The sequence below is a fragment of the Pinus tabuliformis genome, chromosome 3_2 (genome assembly GCF_031772625.1).
Source record: "Pinus tabuliformis cultivar Carrire ecotype Pingquan chromosome 3_2, CPIR1, whole genome shotgun sequence".
NCBI classification, from domain to species: domain Eukaryota; kingdom Viridiplantae; phylum Streptophyta; class Pinopsida; order Pinales; family Pinaceae; genus Pinus; species Pinus tabuliformis.
The window spans coordinates 227,421,803-227,441,705 of NC_142302.1; positions in this window are offsets into that span (position 1 = coordinate 227,421,803).

Here is a 19,903-nt window from a genome sequence, read left to right on the forward strand (position 1 = left end):
GCTGGAGGACCCAGGAGAAACTGCGCAAGGAAATAGAAGGCTTGGAGGACTAAAGTAAGGCATATGTGTTGTCTATTCTGTCTATGAGCAGCAGTGAGGGATTGTACTGAGATCTGGATAGCTTGAGAGCTAAAGATTTGTGTAATCATGAGATATTTCCACTTGTATGATAATACAGATAGCGAGGTTTTTAGCTGAGGATTTCCCCAGAGTATTCTTCTGTGTTTCATGTGTATGATTTCTTCTTCTTTGTTATATGTGTTCCGATTGATCTTTCTCAAATTGATTAAGCTTCCACAAAGTTTGATAGTAGAAGTAGATCAAGTATTTTGCTTTAGTTACATTGCATTATCAGGTAATCTATAGTGAGAATTTCTACATGGTATCAGAGCTAGTTGATCTATAGAGAAATTTCTACATTTTCATGGATCCTCAACTCCCTCCCCTTTCCTATAAATGAAATTCCTACTATCCACTCAAGGTTGGTTGGTTGGTTTCCATCCTAAGTGTTGGATTATACCCAATTACTACCCATTTGCAAAGGATAAAGGTGTTTGAAGGCTCAGGCTTGGACTTGGAATCTCACTTGAAGGAGGCTTCCAACATCAAGGATTTATTGGTTGTAATGCTCCCTTTTCATCTATATATAATACAATATATGTTTTATTTCCATAAATGTTTCAAATATTGTCCATTTATTGTAATACTCCTTGATATGTTACATAATTTGTATTAGAAAGTGTTATGATTTGCAGGGCTTGTTGTCTCCACTTGATCTTTCTTGCAGACACTAATCTACAACAACAAAGAGTATATTGTGAGCTTGGAAGCAAAGGAATCAAGGTTGACATCAAGGATATTAACATCAGAGGGAGGTAGGAAATATATCTTCCTTTTCATTTTCTAGTATGAATTAGGAAATATTACATGCAATTGTCTTTTGTTGTTGTTAGATCCTCCCATAGGAATAGAGGGATTGTTTATGTTTGCAGAAAGGATTTCCTACATAACAAAATGGCGACTCCACTGGGGAGTACAGAACCTTTGAAACCTAATTTTGTTTTTGGTATCTTTTGATAAGTTTGTCCAACCTCTTAGTGATCTGTGTTATCCCCTACAATGTCCCAGACTGAGGAGGAGATCGAAAGAGATAACCTCAAACCACTTGCAGTTCAACAACTAGCGCTGCTAAACTAGAGGGGGATCTCTCTAAGGATTTCGCAATCAATGACTGGAGGAAAGTTATCTTTTAGGCTATATATAATAGTTTTAGATGAATTTTTGGAAATTTAGGGTTTTTGGGTTGCTGGATTAGGGATGAGAAAAAGCAGCTAGGTCAAGGCCTCAAAGGGTTGGAGTGACAACCATAAGGAGGACCAAGATAACAATGTCTTGTGATAGATTTGAGAGTTTGGTCAATGTAGTGTAGGGTTTGAGAATCTTAGAAGGTCATAATGAGCATGTATGCCATGAATTCATTAATGTAGAAGAAGAAATACATAGAAATGATTTTCCACATAAACAGAGCTTTGAATATAAAGAATTATGCCTATATAATTGTAAGGAAAATCACTGAGGAAATAAAAACATGTTAAGAAATATATATTCGTTCATAATAAACTAACATAGAAAGAAAACATCATCACAAACTCACTGCACATATATTCTTGAAAAATAGTTGCAATTGCTCCTTTGATTAACTAAGTAAAAGCATAAGATACAAATTCTCTCCTTTGAAGTCCAACCCTTCTCTCTAAATGAGAAATGATACATATAGACTAAAACAAATAGTCTCCCCACCTTCAGGGGTTGAATCCCTAAGTGGTGGAACTATTTTCAAGAATCTCTCAACCAACAAGTGAGAGTGAGAAGGTAAAAAACAAACTCTTCTCTTAGACTTTGATTTGAGTTTTGCTTCATTTATGAGGTAAAATTAACAATAAAAACAACCTATAATGCTAATATATTCATGATTACATCATCAATACTTCAAACTACTGAAGTTACCTCATCAATTAACCTTTGACCAAGTCAAAATATAAAATATGAGAAATTACACAGTGGAATTTTTAATTAAAATCTCAGAAAATTGCAGAAGCACAACTCCAACTTTGAGGCCACTTCTAGGTGACTTCTTGAAGTCAAAATTGAAATATGAAGGAATAGTAAAATAGCCATGTCTGTCTATTTTCCAGAAAATCTTGAATTTTTGAAGATAACCCATGGGAAGGCCTCCAAAAACTGATTGTCCCAAGGTGTCTCCAAAAGCACAATGCCTATAAAAAAGAGGGGCAGAATGTTGATTTTTGACCCCTTTTTCTCATTTTTCTCAAAATATGAGCCATGTATGAGAAATATGAGGAAATGGGTTTTTATGGGAGGCCATCAAATTTCCAAAAATGCAAGACACTTGTCATTTGGATCTCTGAGGAAAAAGCGCCGCACCTTCCTAATGTAATTTCCGAATTTTGCACCAAATTTCACCAAAAACAAAAAATGCTCAAAAAAATCCCAAAATTGGTCTAGAAGTTCCAAATGAGGTATATTATTCTCTAATGGATGCTTCAGCAAGAATATCCAAGTTCTCCCTCTCATCTTTGAATTTTATGGTTTCCTTCAACTTGTTTTGCATTTGTTTGACCTTGATGTTGCAAATCTTGTTTCTGGTTTGGTAGTGGTGGGCCATCTGCCTCAACAGCTGGTTGTCCCTGTTAGCCTTGTCAAGAAGCTTCTCTAGATGACCATTGAATTTTCCTAGCCAATATTCCCTATCTTCGTTGATTTCCATAGCAATTTTTTCTTTAATATCCAAGTCCTTATCCAGTAGGTTTTGGTCTCTTTCCTTCTGCAATGCTCTTTTCAGACCCTTTGCCCTAGGCCTCTTCTTTCCGACCTACTTTTACCGTTCATCATGATGATCATTCTCTAGCATTTCTTTACGTTTGACCTCTTATTTCAACATCTTGAATTGCTCTTTTTCCATGATTAGCTGTTTGGCCTTGAGTTGACCGTTTTCTTGCTCAAGGAAAGAAATGATAAATCTGTCCCTTGCCAAATTATCCATGAGCTCCCTCATCTGGGAATCCTTCTCCTTGATATCTTGTTGCAAGGTTAAATTCTCATCTGTTTCCTCCAAGTCAACTAGGTCAAAATCATGCTCAATTAGCTCCTCATCTTGTAAATGTGATCCTTGTTGTGCTGATGTAGAAGGCTTGGCCCTTTTCTCAACTTGAGAAGTAAACACAATTTTTTTTCCTCTCTGGTATATTTTGGTCACCTCAGGTCTAGGTGCCTTGGGAACCTCCTCTAATTTGCTTGATGACCCTACCTCCATAGGTTGTGCTGATGTGTCTTGTTGATGGCTTGGTGAAGTAGTCTCATGCCTCTGCAAGGTTGTTTCAATGAAGGTATCCCATGCCATGATCTTTTCTGCTAACTGATGGAGGACTACAAAATTTATCAATCTGTGATGAAAAATGCTAGGGTAATGCTCTTTTTTTTTCATTTGCAGCTTTTTCAGGCATTTTGATGAGACTTCTACACAAGTAGTTACACAGGTTAAGAGGTTTCACAACTGTGAAGTGCATTAGTAGCCTAATGTGGTATTGATACAATTTGGAAAAGTGAAAAACTTCATCACAACCTTCATCAGTGGCGCATACGTTTCTAAAAGGTATCTAAACGAAATGATGTGTGAATGGGCTTCTCTGTAGGGTGATTTCAAGAAAGGTTTGTATTGCTCAAGGTCTAGGTTCATGCCTTTGAACCAATATTCCCCATGATTTGGTATCCTTGTGGCAAGAGATATGGCAACAACTGAGAATGTGTAATCAATCCCTGCTATGGTGGCTTTTTCTCCTTTCAGATTAGTGGCAACCCAATCAATGAACTTCTCATGAAAACCTACTTCACCCACTCTTTGACAAAACCCTAGGCAGTTAACATCTTCAAAGAACTATCTAATGAATGGTGAAGAGTTGATCTCATTGCAGTTTGTGGGCTCATACCTTAGAATCCTCCCCCATTTATGATGTTTTCTCTTTTCTGATGGTGAAGAATATCCTTCCATTTTGAAAACCCTAGATGATAGGAAAATGGAAAAAACAATGAGAAATGAGTGAAGTGGTGAAATGAGGGAGTTAGGGAAGGGAAATGGTAATAGGGAAATTTTGGGAGATGGATAGGGGTTTTAGAAATCTTTAGGAAGTTAAATGGAGGGAAATGAGCAAGAAAATTTTAAAACAGTCCTAGCTAGGGAAACTGCTCAATTTGATAGATAAGAGCTAGGGTTTGTAAGAAGGTGAAGTAAACTGAAGGGAAATGATTTGTTTGGTGGATGGTATAGTGATTTGTATGTAAACAAAGGTTTAGGGATAGAAATTCTAAGGTTTGAATGTTCCAGTGGATCATTTGCAAGCTTTAAAACATGAAATTAATACAAACCCTAGAGGACTAAACTCACCATCATTTATTTGTTTTGCCAAAGGAAATGAAGGAGTGAAATAAGTGTACTTAATTACTAAATGGCTTAAATCTATAAGAAACTGGAATGCAAGATTAAAATTTTGATTTGGGTGATTTTTTGTGAGTTTCGGGATACTCTGTCCTATGCGTAGCGCTGTTTATAGAAGCATAATGCAGTGTTTGTAAGTGCATCGCCTCTTCCAGAAACACAGTGCAATGTTCCTATGTGCAGCGCCAAGCAATTTTTGCCAATTTGAGCTGAAAAACTCAAGATTTTTCACTGAAGGAGGAATGAGCTTGATAACCAAATGAGATAAGGATGCAAATGACATGTGTATGAGACTTTTGGGCTTTTATAGACATGGAATGATTCTTCTTTGAGTGATAATGGTCACTACATGTCTTTTTCAAATATGAATTTCAACCTTTTTGAACTTGACAACCTTGGACATATGTAACTTGAAGCTATTTTTATCTTTTTTGAACAGTGAAACTTCTTTATTTTGGAACCTTGAAACTGTAGCCATGAAGTACTTATGAAATTACATCAGAATTTATTGAAAATATTTGCTTTTCACAACTCATCCTATGCCAGATTTTTATGCATGAAATGAAAGTGTTGCTGATCTTGAAACCCTAACGACCTAATGGAGACATTGGAATGAGTGAAATCATGATGGTGATGAATTACATGATGATGATATTCTCTTTATGATGAAACACTCATTTGAGTGATGTAAGCGATTGGCATGTGAATTTTTTTAGAGAATAGAGATAATCCTAGTCAAACTAACTAGTGACCAAATTTTATTTTGAAAACCTAGTGACATGATAAAATTTTACCTTGAGACCCCTAACAAAACTTGGTAAGTATTTGATCACCGATGACAGGAAGAATTGACTGACACTAACAATCCACAACTTTTATTGACTGTGGATCCACATTCTGAGTGGTGTGTGGTTTAGAGTGTTAAATATGGATCTCTGTTCAATTTTGTTTATTTTTCCTAAGTTTTTCTCACCCAACTCATTTTTTTTGAAAAATAGAGCATTGCCAGCGCAAATGTTACTGATTAAAGTCGTCCTTAAGTCCATGTCTTCCAATGTCAGCCCGCGCTGGTCCAAAAAATGAGATTTTTTAGGGTATTTTGATAGAAGGTCTCGAATGTCTTGATCTCTAAAGTTTTTCTCCTGCTCTATTTGCATAGAATTTTGAATTATTGTTGTTAAATTCTTAATGGTTTGCAAGAGTCAATTCCATGTTGAATTAGTGAAAAATAACTTTGGTTGAATCTTTAGTTCTTTGGGTAAATTGCATCTATTGTTTTGTTGATTGCATGAGTTGAGGGAATTATTGATTTGCTGTCTGGTAAGCATTTTTCTTTCGAAAACCAAAAAGAAATTTCATTTGCATTTGTTGAGCCTTCATCTCAAAATTGATCATTACTTCTGGAAATTCCATTAGATTACATTGCAGAGATTGTCATTGAGCATAGATTACATTTCTTGGTGTTAAAAGATAATAAGTGCATCCTCATTCATTTTAAAAAAAGAAAAAAAAATTCATGTAGGTGAAATTTTGTGAATTAAAATTCATTTACTTTTTTCGGTTGTTGCATTGGAATTGTGAAGTTGAAAGATCTTGTTGGTTGCATATTTGATTGTTGCATCAATGTTTGCACTTCTTCCCTACACTAGATATCTTTCTTTGAAAATGAAAAGTTTTTTTTTTCATATATTTGCATCGTAGGTGTGTTTAGGTGACATCGAGTTTTGAGCCTTGAAACTGAAACATAAGTGAAGATCAACTTCATCTCCATTAACCTAAGGAGAATTTGGAACATTAACACAAACATCTAGAGGTTTAGGCTAGACATGTGTTCCAGCGTCATTAAATGTAGGAGTTGTCATTGTTTTCTAGTGTTGCATCCTGAGGGTGAAATCTCGTTCCACATATGTAAGTGTATAGGATCATTCTCCACGTACCTTTGGGTATATCAGACAACGCTCCATGCATGAAATGTATATGGGAACACTCTCATCAAATGGTTATGCATTAGACATCACCACTACAGACTGCACTCCCACGTATGGTTCAATATATTTTGGAAGTCCCCTATAGGTTGCTATCCATCCATAGGTAACCAAGTCTACTGACTTGTATATCGTGATACACTGAATACAACATTCAGGGAGATTGGATGTCGTACATTAAGTCCTTGGTTTTCCAAGGTGTATATTGCAGTTCATGGTGACTTGGTAATCCATTTTTCCTAGCCATTCCTTTATTTTGTTTTATGTCTTTAATTTATAGAATCAATTAATTGACCGCAAAATAACATCCTCCCACGTGGAATAGCTCCTTAGTGGATCTTAGGTTGAGACTAATGGCAATAGTTCCTGTTGTGGGCCCTGAAATCGGGTCAACAACAAGGGGGATACCCACCCGGTCGGGAACCTGGTTGGCGGCTCCGTGCCCGTTTGGTGTAGCGGGTCCGACTGGGGATGACGGGACCACCTTCCCGTTCTAAGGGGTGTGTGTGTGTGTAGAAAATGGTGATGTGTGTGTGTATGGAAAATGATAATAGAAAATCTGTAATTATTCCTTAACTGATCTAAATCTAAATTCTGAAATGATTTTATACTACTTTAATCTAACAAAAACAATACATCTAATCTACACTAACCCGGGGTAGAATTTTTCCATTATGAAATCTAGAAAGATTTCACAGAATAACTGGTAATGAAGATTATTTAGCTATTATGAGAATATAAATCAATTAAGATGAACCATCTTGCGTAAAAAGTTAAGCAAAACGATTGTGAACAGCATATTGCATAATCAGCTATTCATGTATTAAGCACAAATCAATGACTCCACCGTACAAAAGTGCCAAATGGTAGTCCACTCATTCATACGTTAACATATAAATAACATCAGCTGTATATTACTCTAAGAATGCAAGCAGAAACTAGTCAAGAGATAAAAGTACCATTTATGACTGATTTTAAACTTACAGACCTTAAGCAATAATGATCTATTTCTACTTGCTTCTAATGCCTACTAAGAGTACAGAAGTGCAACATCAGTAGCAGGTATTAAAATGCAAACATAAATAAATCTTGATCCGTCCATTCATCAAAAACCCCCTCCGAGGGTGCAAAAGTGCATGTTCTGAGGACAAGTTTTTTGACAAAATTTCGGACCCTTCTCCAATGCAACGAGAAGGGTTAAATACTAGTAACCGATTAATTTTACTTTACACAAATTTAGGGAACGGCTTCAAATGACCGCCCTTTTACTAAAAACAAATTTATTTCTAAAAACTGAATCTAATTTCTAACCGTTTCTGTATCTGCTCCTTCTGCTGTAAACAATGCGCTGTTCGCCCTGAAAGAGTCGGCTGGTTGTCCTTTCCTTTTGTTCGAGCTTGAAAATTAGAAACAACAAGCGCTGGCACCTCTTTCTGTTAGACTAGAAGATATTTTCGAAAACCTTTCTCTAGCTGGGTGTATTCGCTGTGCGCACACTTAGTACAACCCAGTTTCTTTTCGAACTGATTTTGCTGTTGCTATTTCGGTTTCCGGTCGTGCGAATGACTCAATGAGTTAGAAGTCACGCTGTATGGACAACCCCCTGTTTCGAGAATTGTTTCCGTTCTTTGTTCCAGGCTTTTCTGGAGCGTCTTTCTTCTCTTGCGCTTCTTTCTCTGCTTTACCAAGTCTGAGCTTCAGGATCTTTTGTAAACACGCTGCTTTTGTGTGCCTTTGACTCTGAGTCTTGGACAATCTATTTTCATCAGTGCCTGTTGGGCGATACTCTGGAATCCGCGGTTCTGCTGCATGCGGCATCCAATTGCGGAGGCATCTTCTCTCTGTTGCCTTATTGGCGCTCTTCCCTTTTCTTTAGATGTTTCCTGCATAAAGATTTATATCAGTCGTATGTCTTGCAGTTTACGCAAAGAAGAAGGGAAATGACGAAAAGATTGACATGAAAGCATTAAACTCTAATGAATGCGAAATTAATGACATTTATCATGACTTGACTCTTCGATAAATGCGATGCAATCATATCTGGATACTCAAGCATGCGGTCATTAATTTCCCTTAAGGCGCGCATTCAAATTTGGATCTACCGTGTATGTCGGAGAATTCTTGCGATGAGTTTTTTCTGCGATTGGTATCGTAGTATCGATGGCTGCGACATTATTAAGTGTTATCGTAGATCGCTAATATCGCAGATCGCAACTTTCCATGGTCGCAGATCGCAGATCGCAACATCGCAAGGTTTTCACTTTGTCACTTTGTGCTGCCTCATGCGACATTGCGACGTGCGACGTCGCATATCAGCCGTCGACGTTTCTTTAGGTTCTCCTTTTTTCAAACGCTCTTAATGCGCGCGATGCGATGGGTTCTCGCGTCGCTCCTTTTTAGTGCATTTATGCGCTTTGGGCAAGCGCTCCTTTTTCCATTGCGACGCGATATAGCTTTTAGGGAGCTGATACAAAAGATTTTTTTAAACAAAAATATTTTTTGGATTTTTGGCTAAGGGTCCCCCTTTGCTTGATGTTATTACTAATATCAAACGAAGAGGGGGGGTGTTGGTGACCACAACAATGGCGATTCAATGTGAAGAACCAGTTATCTCTGCTTTTCTATTGACCGTTCACTTCCGAAACAGCAAAATTTTTTATATGTCTAAATTTTGTTATGAACAGATAGAGTAGATTACCCCTCACCTCGTCAACGATACTTTGTCTCAACTTTTTTTTCCATCCCAGTTGCTTGCTTCCTCAGGCTTTTTCTTGCATTCGCACCAGACATTACTAGGTCTTGATTAAAGATAAAATAAGGTCTTCTCTGCGTACTGGCTTAAAAGTATACTCATTTGTCGTAGGTAGAGCCTCTGCTGCCCGCAAGCGTCCATAGCCTCGACAGGGTTACCATGTTATCCAGCAATGATCCTTTTTCCTGCTTGAGGTTACTCGCAACATTCCAGAGAAAAATCCTTTTTGACACACTTTTCCTTTTTTAATTCTCTAAAGAACAATGTCTTGGTTTGGTGGCCAAATTATGACACAGTCATTCACTTGATTTACACTTTTTCTGAACAAGCCGGCTCATGATGAGACCTCTTGTCTTTTGATTGCAACAATCTTAAGTCGTTGCCCTGTTTTGATAGACAGTTTTGGCAAAGTCAGCAAGTTATAACATCTGTGATCATGATAAGCCGGCTCGTGATGAGACCTCTTATGTTTTGAGATATAGTGTTTTGCTTGGATTATTTCTCTGAATGCTGCAATTCCCTTTTGGCAGGGAAGAAGTCATTGTTTTTCCTTAAGAAAGCTCTGGACGACAATAATAGAGTTTTTTGAAAACAACAGCTTTGCAGAGAGTACTTATTTTATTATTGATGATACCTTTCATGGTGCTGATACAAAACAATTTTTTTTTTACCAAAGGTTACCTTCGTCAAAGTTCTTTTGAGGTTGAAACTAATATCGTAATCAAGGTGAAGTTAACTCTATTTGTTAATAATAAAATTCAGATTTTTCAAAAATTTTGCTATTTGTACAAGCGAAATCAAAATCTGATAGAGAATTGGCGAGCTCTTTTCATGAATCCTTTTCACATGATCATCTACAACAGGTTTTATTCATCAAAAGAGAAAAACAAAATTAAATGAAATATAAAAACTAAATTTATCCTACAAAATCTAGAAGAATTTCTCTTCTATGGAAAATATAACTTAAGAATCAGTCCATTGACAGGTAAAGAATCTTTCCTACCTGCCAGATCTTGCAACACGAATGTGGACGGGCCTACGACTTCTACAATCTGAAAAGGGCCAAGCCACAGCTTCTGGAATTTCGTATGTTTGCCCTTTTCTTCATGTGCCTTATCCCATTTCAAAACTAAATCACCCATCTGAAAGTTTTTTCTGGTTATGATGCTTGAGTCAAAAGAAGATTTTATTAGCGCTTGGTGATGTGCATGGGTTTTCCTAGCTTGTTCTCTTTGTTCTTCTAGTTTGATTATTTCCATTTGTCTTAATTGTAATGAGGAAGCAGGTACTTCATCGATGTACTGCACTAAAGACAAAGAGGGAATGACTAAGTGAGTCGGAAGAACCACTTCTCTCCCATAAACTAAATTAAAGGGAGAAGTTCCGATCGAAGCTTTCTTTGTGATTCTATCAGCCCATAAAGCATTTACCAGCGCTTTGTGCCAATTCTTTTGGTTTTGGTCGACTGTTCTTTTGATAATTCTGATTAGGTTCTTGTTTGTTGATTCAGCCAATCCATTACCTTGCGGGTAGTAGTTGGCAGAATATTTCAGTCTGAACCCTCTTTTAAGTGCAAACTCAGTCATAGCATTTCCAGAAAAATATGAAGCGTTATCAAACATTAAGGCCGTTGGCAATCCAAACCTAGTTATGATAAATTGGTCTATGAATTCAATAATGTTTTCAGAATGAACTGTCTTGAGAGGAACTGCTTCTACCCATTTGGTAAAATAATCAGTTGCCGTAAGGATATACTTATGCTGCTTAGAAGAGTGAGGAACGATCTCACCTATTATGTCTAAGCCCCATTGACTAAATGGTTGGTCGATGCTGACCGGTTGTAGCGGCATGGATGGTTTCCTTTGTTTTCCTGCAGCAGTCTAGCAGACTTGGCATTTCCTTACGTAATTGTATGAGTCTTTGAACAGCGTGGGCCAATAATATCCTGCACGCAAGATTTTGTGTGCAGTCACATCTCCGGCATAGTGTCCACCTGCTGGTCCATCATGAAGTTCCTGCAAAACCTTTTCGGCTTCAGTTTTCTCAAGACACCTAAGAAGTACAGAATCGTAATTCCTTTTAAACAGGACATCATTTATGAGCTGGTATTGTTTAGCTTTTAATCTCAGAGCTCTTTTCTTGGTATGATCCAAACGTGATGGAGCATACCCGTTCTTAAGAAAATAAATGGTGTCAGCATATAATGATTCTGCATCGTTTAGGCTTACCTCATATGTGTGTACCTCTTCAGACGAGTTCTCAGGGATTTGCGATGCTCCAGCTAACATCTTGCAGAAGCCTTGGCCTCTTACAATGTGTGCCGGCTTGATCTCAAGGTCGTTTTCTTGTAAGGCGGTGATCCAATTCGCTCTCTTCTCACCCACATCCTTCTGTATCAGGAGATTTCTTACCGCCGGAAATGGTACTATGACTTTGGTATGGGCTTTTAGCAAGAAAGGTCTGAAATATTTGATTGCTTTGAAAATGGCATATGCCTGTTTCTCGACGTCAGAATAATTGAGTTCAGCACCTTGTAAGTTCGAGCTAAAGAATGCGATTGGGGCTTCTACCTTTTCTTGATTTGCTTGAGTTAATATCGCAGCATAGGATTTTTCTGAGGCAAACGTGTATAAGATGAAAGACTCTGAAAAATTTGGGGTAGCCAAAGATGGAGCGTTGATGATGGCTTGTTTAATTAAGTTGAATGCTTCGTGCTCGTCTAGACCCCATTTGAAATTTGAATTCCTTTTAATCATATTTTGTAAGGGAGAAATAATACGTGAAAAATCTGGGACAAATCTTTTGACAAAATTGATCTGTCCAAGGAAGGATTGCATGGCTTTCTTGTTATGAGGTATGGATATTTCGGAAATTTCCCTGATTTTGTCGGGTTCTATGTGAATACCAGATTTTGATACTATGAATCCGAGCAATTTCCCTTCGCTTAATGCAAAGAAAGATTTCTTTGGATTGAGCGAAATCCCGTACCTCAAGCATCTTTGAAAGATTTGCTTCAAATCTTTGAGATGGTTGTTCCATTTTTTGGAGTACACTGTTATATCATCCAGATAAATCACTACTGATTTATTGACTAACCCTTTAAACGCGATGTCCATGGCTCTCTGAAAGGTAGCTCCGGCGTTGATCAGACCAAATGGCATCTTCCGATATGCATAAGTGCCCCACTTGGTTCGGAACGTAGTCTTTAACTGATCATCGGGATGCACCAGTATTTGATTGTATCCTGAAAATCCATCCAGGAATGACATTAATTCTGAGCCTGCTACTGCCTGTAGAATTTGCTCCATAGGTGGGAGGGGAAAGTTATCTTTCTGACAGGCTTTGTTGAGATTCCGGAAGTCGATACAGATTCTAATGTCTCCATTTTTCTTCCTAACAGGCACCATATTGGATACCCATTTGGAATGCCTGACGGGGAAAATTATTCTGGCTCTCAACAACTTATTAAGCTCAGTTTTTATCTGATTTTCTAGGTTAGGGTGTATTTTTCTGAGCTTCTGCTGGACAGGTTTCTCATTGTCAATCATAGGGATAGTGTGTTGAATGATGGAAGTGTTGTAAGTCTTCAGCTCATCGAAGTTCCAGGCAAAAACGTTTTTGTGCTGTCTCAGAAGGCGGATATATGCTGATTTTTCTTCAGGGGCTAGGCCCTGGCCTAGATTAACGTTTTGCGGCCTTTCGTCGGTTCCTAGGTTGACTGATTCATAGTTCAGAGTTGAACTGTAAAGCTTGGCATTAGCTGACCTTTTGAATCGACTTTTCAAGTCATATAAGTCTTCTAATTTGACCACCGATTTGGGTATAGCATTATCAGTGCTACTTTGTTGTATTTGGTGATCATGACAGTCTTCGTCAATTATCTGGTTTGTGTAGGATCCTTCAGAGGTGAGGAAACTTACGATGTCTGGATCATCGTTGAACACTCTCCAGTTGGTGATATTGTCAGGAATGGAAGGTTTAAAAATTAATTCTATTGAAAACCTATCAGGACTAAAATCTTCGGAAGGGATAAGTCTAGAGGCTACGTTAGCTAACAGGTCTGTGCTCGCGTTTTGAATTCTTGGAATTGACGAGATGTTAAATGCTATGAAATGTGCAGTGAGATCTTGCACTAACGATTGATAATGCTTTAAATGACTTGACAGGCAATGTATGGTGTTACGTACCTGTTTTACGATGATCTCAGAATCTCCAAAGACTTGAAGATACTTAACATTCAATCCGATTGCTTTGTATAGGCCTTGAACCAAGGCTTCGTACTCCGCTGTGTTGTTCGTGCAATCGAACTCAAGTTTGCATGTGAGCATAATCTTGTTCCCGTCTGGGTTGATCAGAACGCATCCTGCTCCTGCCCCTTTGTTGGATTTAGATCCGTCAAAATATAATTTCCAAAATAAAGATGTATTTACAGAATTATCTAAAAAACTAAAACATTTTGAGTCATCAGTTCGGGAGAAATTTTCAACTTGGGATAAAACTGAATTCTCTAAGTATGGTGAAATATGAGCACTGAAATTGCCTAGGAAAGAATCTATTGCGTAATTGCCTACAATGCTGCTATTGTATGTGATGGCTTCATTTTCTCCTTCTAGTTCTGTCACTATGTATTTTTGGTGCAACTCTCGTTCAACCTTTATCTGATTTGGTTTACCATTGTATGGTAACCACATGTGCGACCAGTCGGTTGAGAAATATCCGTGGAGTTTCTCCAACCAATCCCTGCTAAGAATCAAGCCATAGAACTCAGGGATATTAGCTACCAGAATGTCGATAACCTGACACACTTTTGGGTTAGACGACAATCTTATGGTCACTTGATTCATTTCACCAATCACTTCGACTTGGGATCGATCAAGTTGAACTATACGTACTGCGGATTTTTGAGGTTGTACATTCAATTTGGCACATATTGACCTGGGCAAAATATTCGTCGAAGCACCAGAATCGACCAAGCAATTGTGCACGTTTTTGTTGAAGATTTCATATGTGAGAAGAAAAGGAGGAGTATGAGATCTTGATCTTCCTCCAATCAAGGCGATGTCATTTGGATCAATTTTATTTATCGTATTGGTTGGAGGTCTTCCCAGATTGTGGGAAGCTACAGGTGTAGGTAAAGATGTAGTAGGCACAGCATGTAATTCTTTCATCATGATTTTCTACTGGTGTTTCAGTTTACTCAATTCATACAGAGTGATATTAGCCCTAGTCTTCTTCATGTCGTCAATGATGTTATAATCCATTTCATCCGACACTATTAGTGTTCTTGATGGAGGTGCTTGTTCAGATTGGACTGGGCTAAGCTGGGTCACTTTAGCAGTTGTCTTTTTGGTTACGACCCTTTCTTTTGTCGCAGGGCTTGCGCCCTTTTGTTTTGGGGTAGTTTGGGGAGGATCAAGCTGATTTTTGCTTCTCGTGCTAACAGGAAATGCTTCTTGATCCTCTTCCTGTGGGAGGATGAAGTCCCACATTCCTTGAAGTTCTAAAACTTCTTCCTCGTCGGTCTACCCTTCAGTGGTATTCTCTTCTTCTTCGTCTTCTTCAGACTCAACGTTTGAGACAACACTGGGTGGTTTTACCTCCATGGGAGGATTTCTTTTAAAAGTCCTAAAGGGCCTTTTCGAAGAAGTCTCTACTACTTGTTTCTTGATATCGACCATCTCATTGGACATGGCTTTCAACACTTTTTGTAATCCTTCCAAATCGAAAGGATCTTTCGTTTGCTTCTTCTTGGTGTCTTCTTTGAAAGAGATCTTTTTTGACTTGCGTTCTTCTATAGCAGATCTCTTTTCTAGGGCTACCACGCATTTTTCCACTGCTAATGCTTCTGTCAAGTTGTCAACTAATGTGGTCTTGTTTGCCCTATCTACGAAGATAGCCAAGTTTGGAGGTAAAGCTGTGATGTACCATTCACATCTTACTTCCTCGCTGGGTTGTGAAGCAGCGGGGATTTTGTTGAGGATCTTATTGAACCGTAAGTTAAAATCTTTAATGGGTTCTCTAGCCTCAACCTTAAGATTAGATAGGTCATTAATCAATGTCGCCGTGGATCGGTCATCACCAAACTTAGTGAGGAACTGACTTTGAAAAATGTCCCAGCTTGTGATGGATCCGGAGGGTAACGAAAAGTACCATGACCCGGCTGTTCCTTGCATTGTATAAGGGAAGAGCCGGACAACAGCGTCTTCGTTATAGTAACTCCGTTGAGATTAATAGAAAGCATGAAATTATTGATATGTTCTTCGGCTAGCATACCTGCTTCTGGGTTAAATTTAGGTAGCCATTTCTCTGGATGGGCCGGTATAGGGCTCAGGGGTGGAGGCATTAAAACCGCCCCAGGATTATTCCATGGAGACTGGGCCATCGTGGAGCTGCTAGCTAATGGAAGTGCAGAAACTGATCCCTGATGCTGAGAAGGTGAAGAAATTAAGATCTTTGATGTTTGAAGAGGAAGGTTTGTGGAAGATGGGTGAGTGAGTTGGAATGGAAAAGTGGGTGGTTGACTTCGCGGTGAGGGAGTTGATATGGACGAAGTGGATGAAGGAGTCTTATTGTGAGACTCTTGAGGTGTTTTCCTTGCTCTTTTTCTGGTAGGAAGAGGGAGTTCACTTGGTTGTATGCCAAATTTTTCACTCTTTAATCTGGTAAGGGGATGAGCAGGGTTGTACTGCGAAGTCACGCTGCTTTTAGATTTATCAGACTTATGGTTAAAAATGGAGAATCCCTGGAGTTTACGAATCAAAGTTTGAATTTCAGGGGTTTCAATAATAGATTGGTCTGATATATTCGAATATGTAGCAGTGGTGGATACTCGAGCGACTTCAAATTCCGGGTTTAACCGTGTTGGAGAAGTCGAGGGAGTTGATGAGGGTGTATTACTCTCAGAATGGTATTTGGATATTGCTTTAGGTGCCATTCATAGTTCATGCCCTCCTTCTAGCGCCAAATATGTTGTGGGCCCTGAAATCGGGTCAACAACAAGGGGATACCCACCCGGTCGGGAACCTGGTTGGCGGCTCCGTGCCCGTTTGGTGTAGCGGGTCCGACTGGGGATGACGGGACCGGCTTCCCGTTCTAAGGGGTGTGTGTGTGTGTAGAAAATGGTGATGTGTGTGTGTATGGAAAATGATAATAGAAAATCTGTAATTATTCCTTAACTGATCTAAATCTAAATTCTGAAATGATTTTATACTACTTTAATCTAACAAAAACAATACATCTAATCTACACTAACCCGGGGTAGAATTTTTCCATTATGCAATCTAGAAAGATTTCACAGAATAACTGGTAATGAAGATTATTCAACTATTATGAGAATATAAATCAATTAAGATGAACCATCTTGCGTAAAAAGTTAAGCAAAACGATTGTGAACAGCATATTGCATAATCAGCTATTCATGTATTAAGCACAAATCAATGACTCCACCGTACAAAAGTGCCAAATGGTAGTCCACACATTCATACGTTAACATATAAATAACATCAGCTGTATATTACTCTAAGAATGCAAGCAGAAACTAGTCAAGAGATAAAAGTACCATTTATGACTGATTTTAAACTTACAGACCTTAAGCAATAATGATCTATTTCTACTTGCTTCTAATGCCTACTAAGAGTACAGAAGTGCAACATCAGTAGCAGGTATTAAAATGCAAACATAAATAAATCTTGATCCGTCCATTCATCAAAAACCCCCTCCGAGGGTGCAAAAGTGCATGTTCTGAGGACAAGTTTTTTGACAAAATTTCGGACCCTTCTCCAATGCAACGAGAAGGGTTAAATACTAGTAATCGACTAATTTTACTTTACACAAATTTAGGGAATGACTTCAAATGACCGCCCTTTTACTAAAAACAAATTTATTTCTAAAAACTGAATCTAATTTCTAACCGTTTCTGTATCTGCTACTTAGTGCTGTAAACAATGCGCTGTTCACCCTGAAAGAGTCGGCTGGTTGTCCTTTCCTTTTGTTCGAGCTTGAAAATTAGAAACAACAAGCGCTGGCACCTCTTTCTGTTAGACTAGAAGATATTTTCGAAAACCTTTCTCTAGCTGGGTGTATTCGCTGTGCGCACACTTAGTACAACCCAGTTTCTTTTCGAACTGATTTTGCTGTTGCTATTTCTGTTTCCGGTCGTGTGAATGACTCAATGAGTTAGAAGTCGTGCTGTATGGACAACCCCCTGTTTCGAGAATTGTTTCCGTTCTTTGTTCCAGGCTTTTATGGAGCGTCTTTCTTCTCTTGCTCTTCTTTCTCTGCTTTACCAAGTCTGAGCTTCAGGATCTTTTGTAAACACACTGCTTTTGTGTGCCTTTGACTCTGAGTCTTGGACAGTCTATTTTCATCAGTGCCTGTTGGGCGATACTCTGGAATCCGCGGTTCTGCTGCATGCGGCATCCAATTGCGGAGGCATCTTCTCTCTGTTGCCTTATTGGCGCTCTTCCCTTTTCCTTAGATGTTTCCTGCATAAAGATTTATATCAGTCGTATGTCTTTCAGTTTACGCAAAGAAGAAGGGAAATGACGAAAAGATTGACATGAAAGCATTAAACTCTAATGAATGTGAAATTAATGACATTTATCATGACTTGACTCTTCGATAAATGCGATGCAATCATTTCTGGATACTCAAGCATGCGGTCATTAATTTCCCTTAAGGCGCGTGTTCAAATTTGGATCTACCGTGTATGTCGGAGAATTCTTGCGATGAGTTTTTTCTGCGATTGGTATCGCAGTATCGATGGCTGTGACATTATTAAGTGTTATCGTAGATCGCTAATATCGTAGATCGCAGATCGCTAATATCGCAGATCGCAGCTTTCCATGGTCGCAGATCGCAGATCGCAACATCGCAAGGTTTTCACTTTGTCACTTTGTGCTGCCTCATGCGACATTGCGACGTGCGACGTCGCATATCGGCCGTCGGCGTTTCTTTAGGTTCTCCTTTTTCAAACGCTCTTAATGCGCGCGATGCGATGGGTTCTCGCGTCGCTCCTTTTTAGTGCATTTATGCGCTTTGGGCAAGCGCTCCTTTTTCCATTGCGACGCGATATAGCTTTTAGGGAGCTGATACAAAAGATTTTTTTAAACAAAAATATTTTTTGGATTTTTGGCTAAGGGTCCCCCTTTGCTTGATGTTATTACTAATATCAAACGAAGAGGGGGGGTGTTGGTGACCACAACAGTTCCCATGTCTACCAATCAAGGAAACCCTTTTGACGGGAATCCCGGTCCTTTTCCTTCCTTATGAAATATTGTTGATCCTTATATGGCAATGTTGTCCCTTCCTATATTTACCATTGGTTTGTTGGTTTGGTTATTTTTAACCCCTATGGTTCGAAGGTCCAAACTGCTTCTCAACTGAGTTCTTGTCCTCCTGAACAACATCAACCTCATGTTAGTCCTGAAGTTGACCCTTTTCCTTCTTCACCTATTGTTTCTTCATCCCTTTATTCCTCTTCACCTGGTGAAATTATTGATTCTAGTAACTAGGAAGCTAATAAGAAGAAGAATAAAACTAAGCACGGGGGAAACCAAGCAGTCATTGCTACCGATGCAACTAGTATGGATAAACCTTCCAATCAGCCTTGCAAAGTGAAGTTCCCTTGCCGGTTGTGTAAGGGTGACCACATTCTTAGAGATTGTCTGGGTATCCCCAAGGTATTAGAAGTGTGGTCCATAGGCTTACATCAGCCTTTGTCATTAGCCTTTGGAGATCATGCCAGTGATAAACCCTCAACTAGTGATAGAAAAGTCCAAGGGAAAAAGGGTAAAGTCAAATTTCCCTGTAGGTTATGTGAAGGGAATCATCCTATTCACCTTTTTCATTATATGGATGAGGTCTCAAAAGTGTTGGAAAAGCTTACAGCTTCTCAGCCTCATCTTCTAATTGGTTATCGAAAGCTTTCCCTTGATCCTCCACTAGTTATCTAAGTGATTGATCAAAATTAATCTCTAGTCAATCCCAATCTCTCTGAATGTGAATCCCATGAGCCCATTATCAACCAACCATTGGTTGAGAAAATGGTTGACTTGATTCCACCTTCAGTTGATCATACCTTTCTCGTAGAGAGTGAACTTCATATCGCTCAGGTTCTTCTTGTTTATTCAGATTCCAATGAATTAGGGGGCAATCCTCCCATTCCCATGGTACAGGGGAGAGATCCTCCCATTACCATAATGCAAGGGGGAAGTTCTCCCAGTCCCATGGCACCCCCTCCAAGTAGTATGGCCACTTCCTTTGATTGGAGTCAACTCACAGGATATCTTCTTCCTTCTTATGTGCCCTTCCATATCATAGTACAGGCTTATACTATACTTGTACCTAGCACAATCATAGACGAAGGTGCATCAATTAGTATTCTCTCCTAAATTACTTGGAAAGATTTAGGTTCTTTGTAACTTGTGCCCGTTACCCAGAATATGTTTTCTTTTAACAGAGGAACCAGTCAACTGTTAGGGAAACTTCCTAAGTTTACTATTACTTTGGGAGGAAAAATCATATATATCGATGGGATGGTTGTCTAAGGCCCTTTGAATTTTAATTTACTCCTTGGCTATGACTATGTTTATGTCATGGGAGCTCTTGTCTCTTCTCTCTTTCGTTTCATATGTTTCCTGCAAGAAGCAAGAA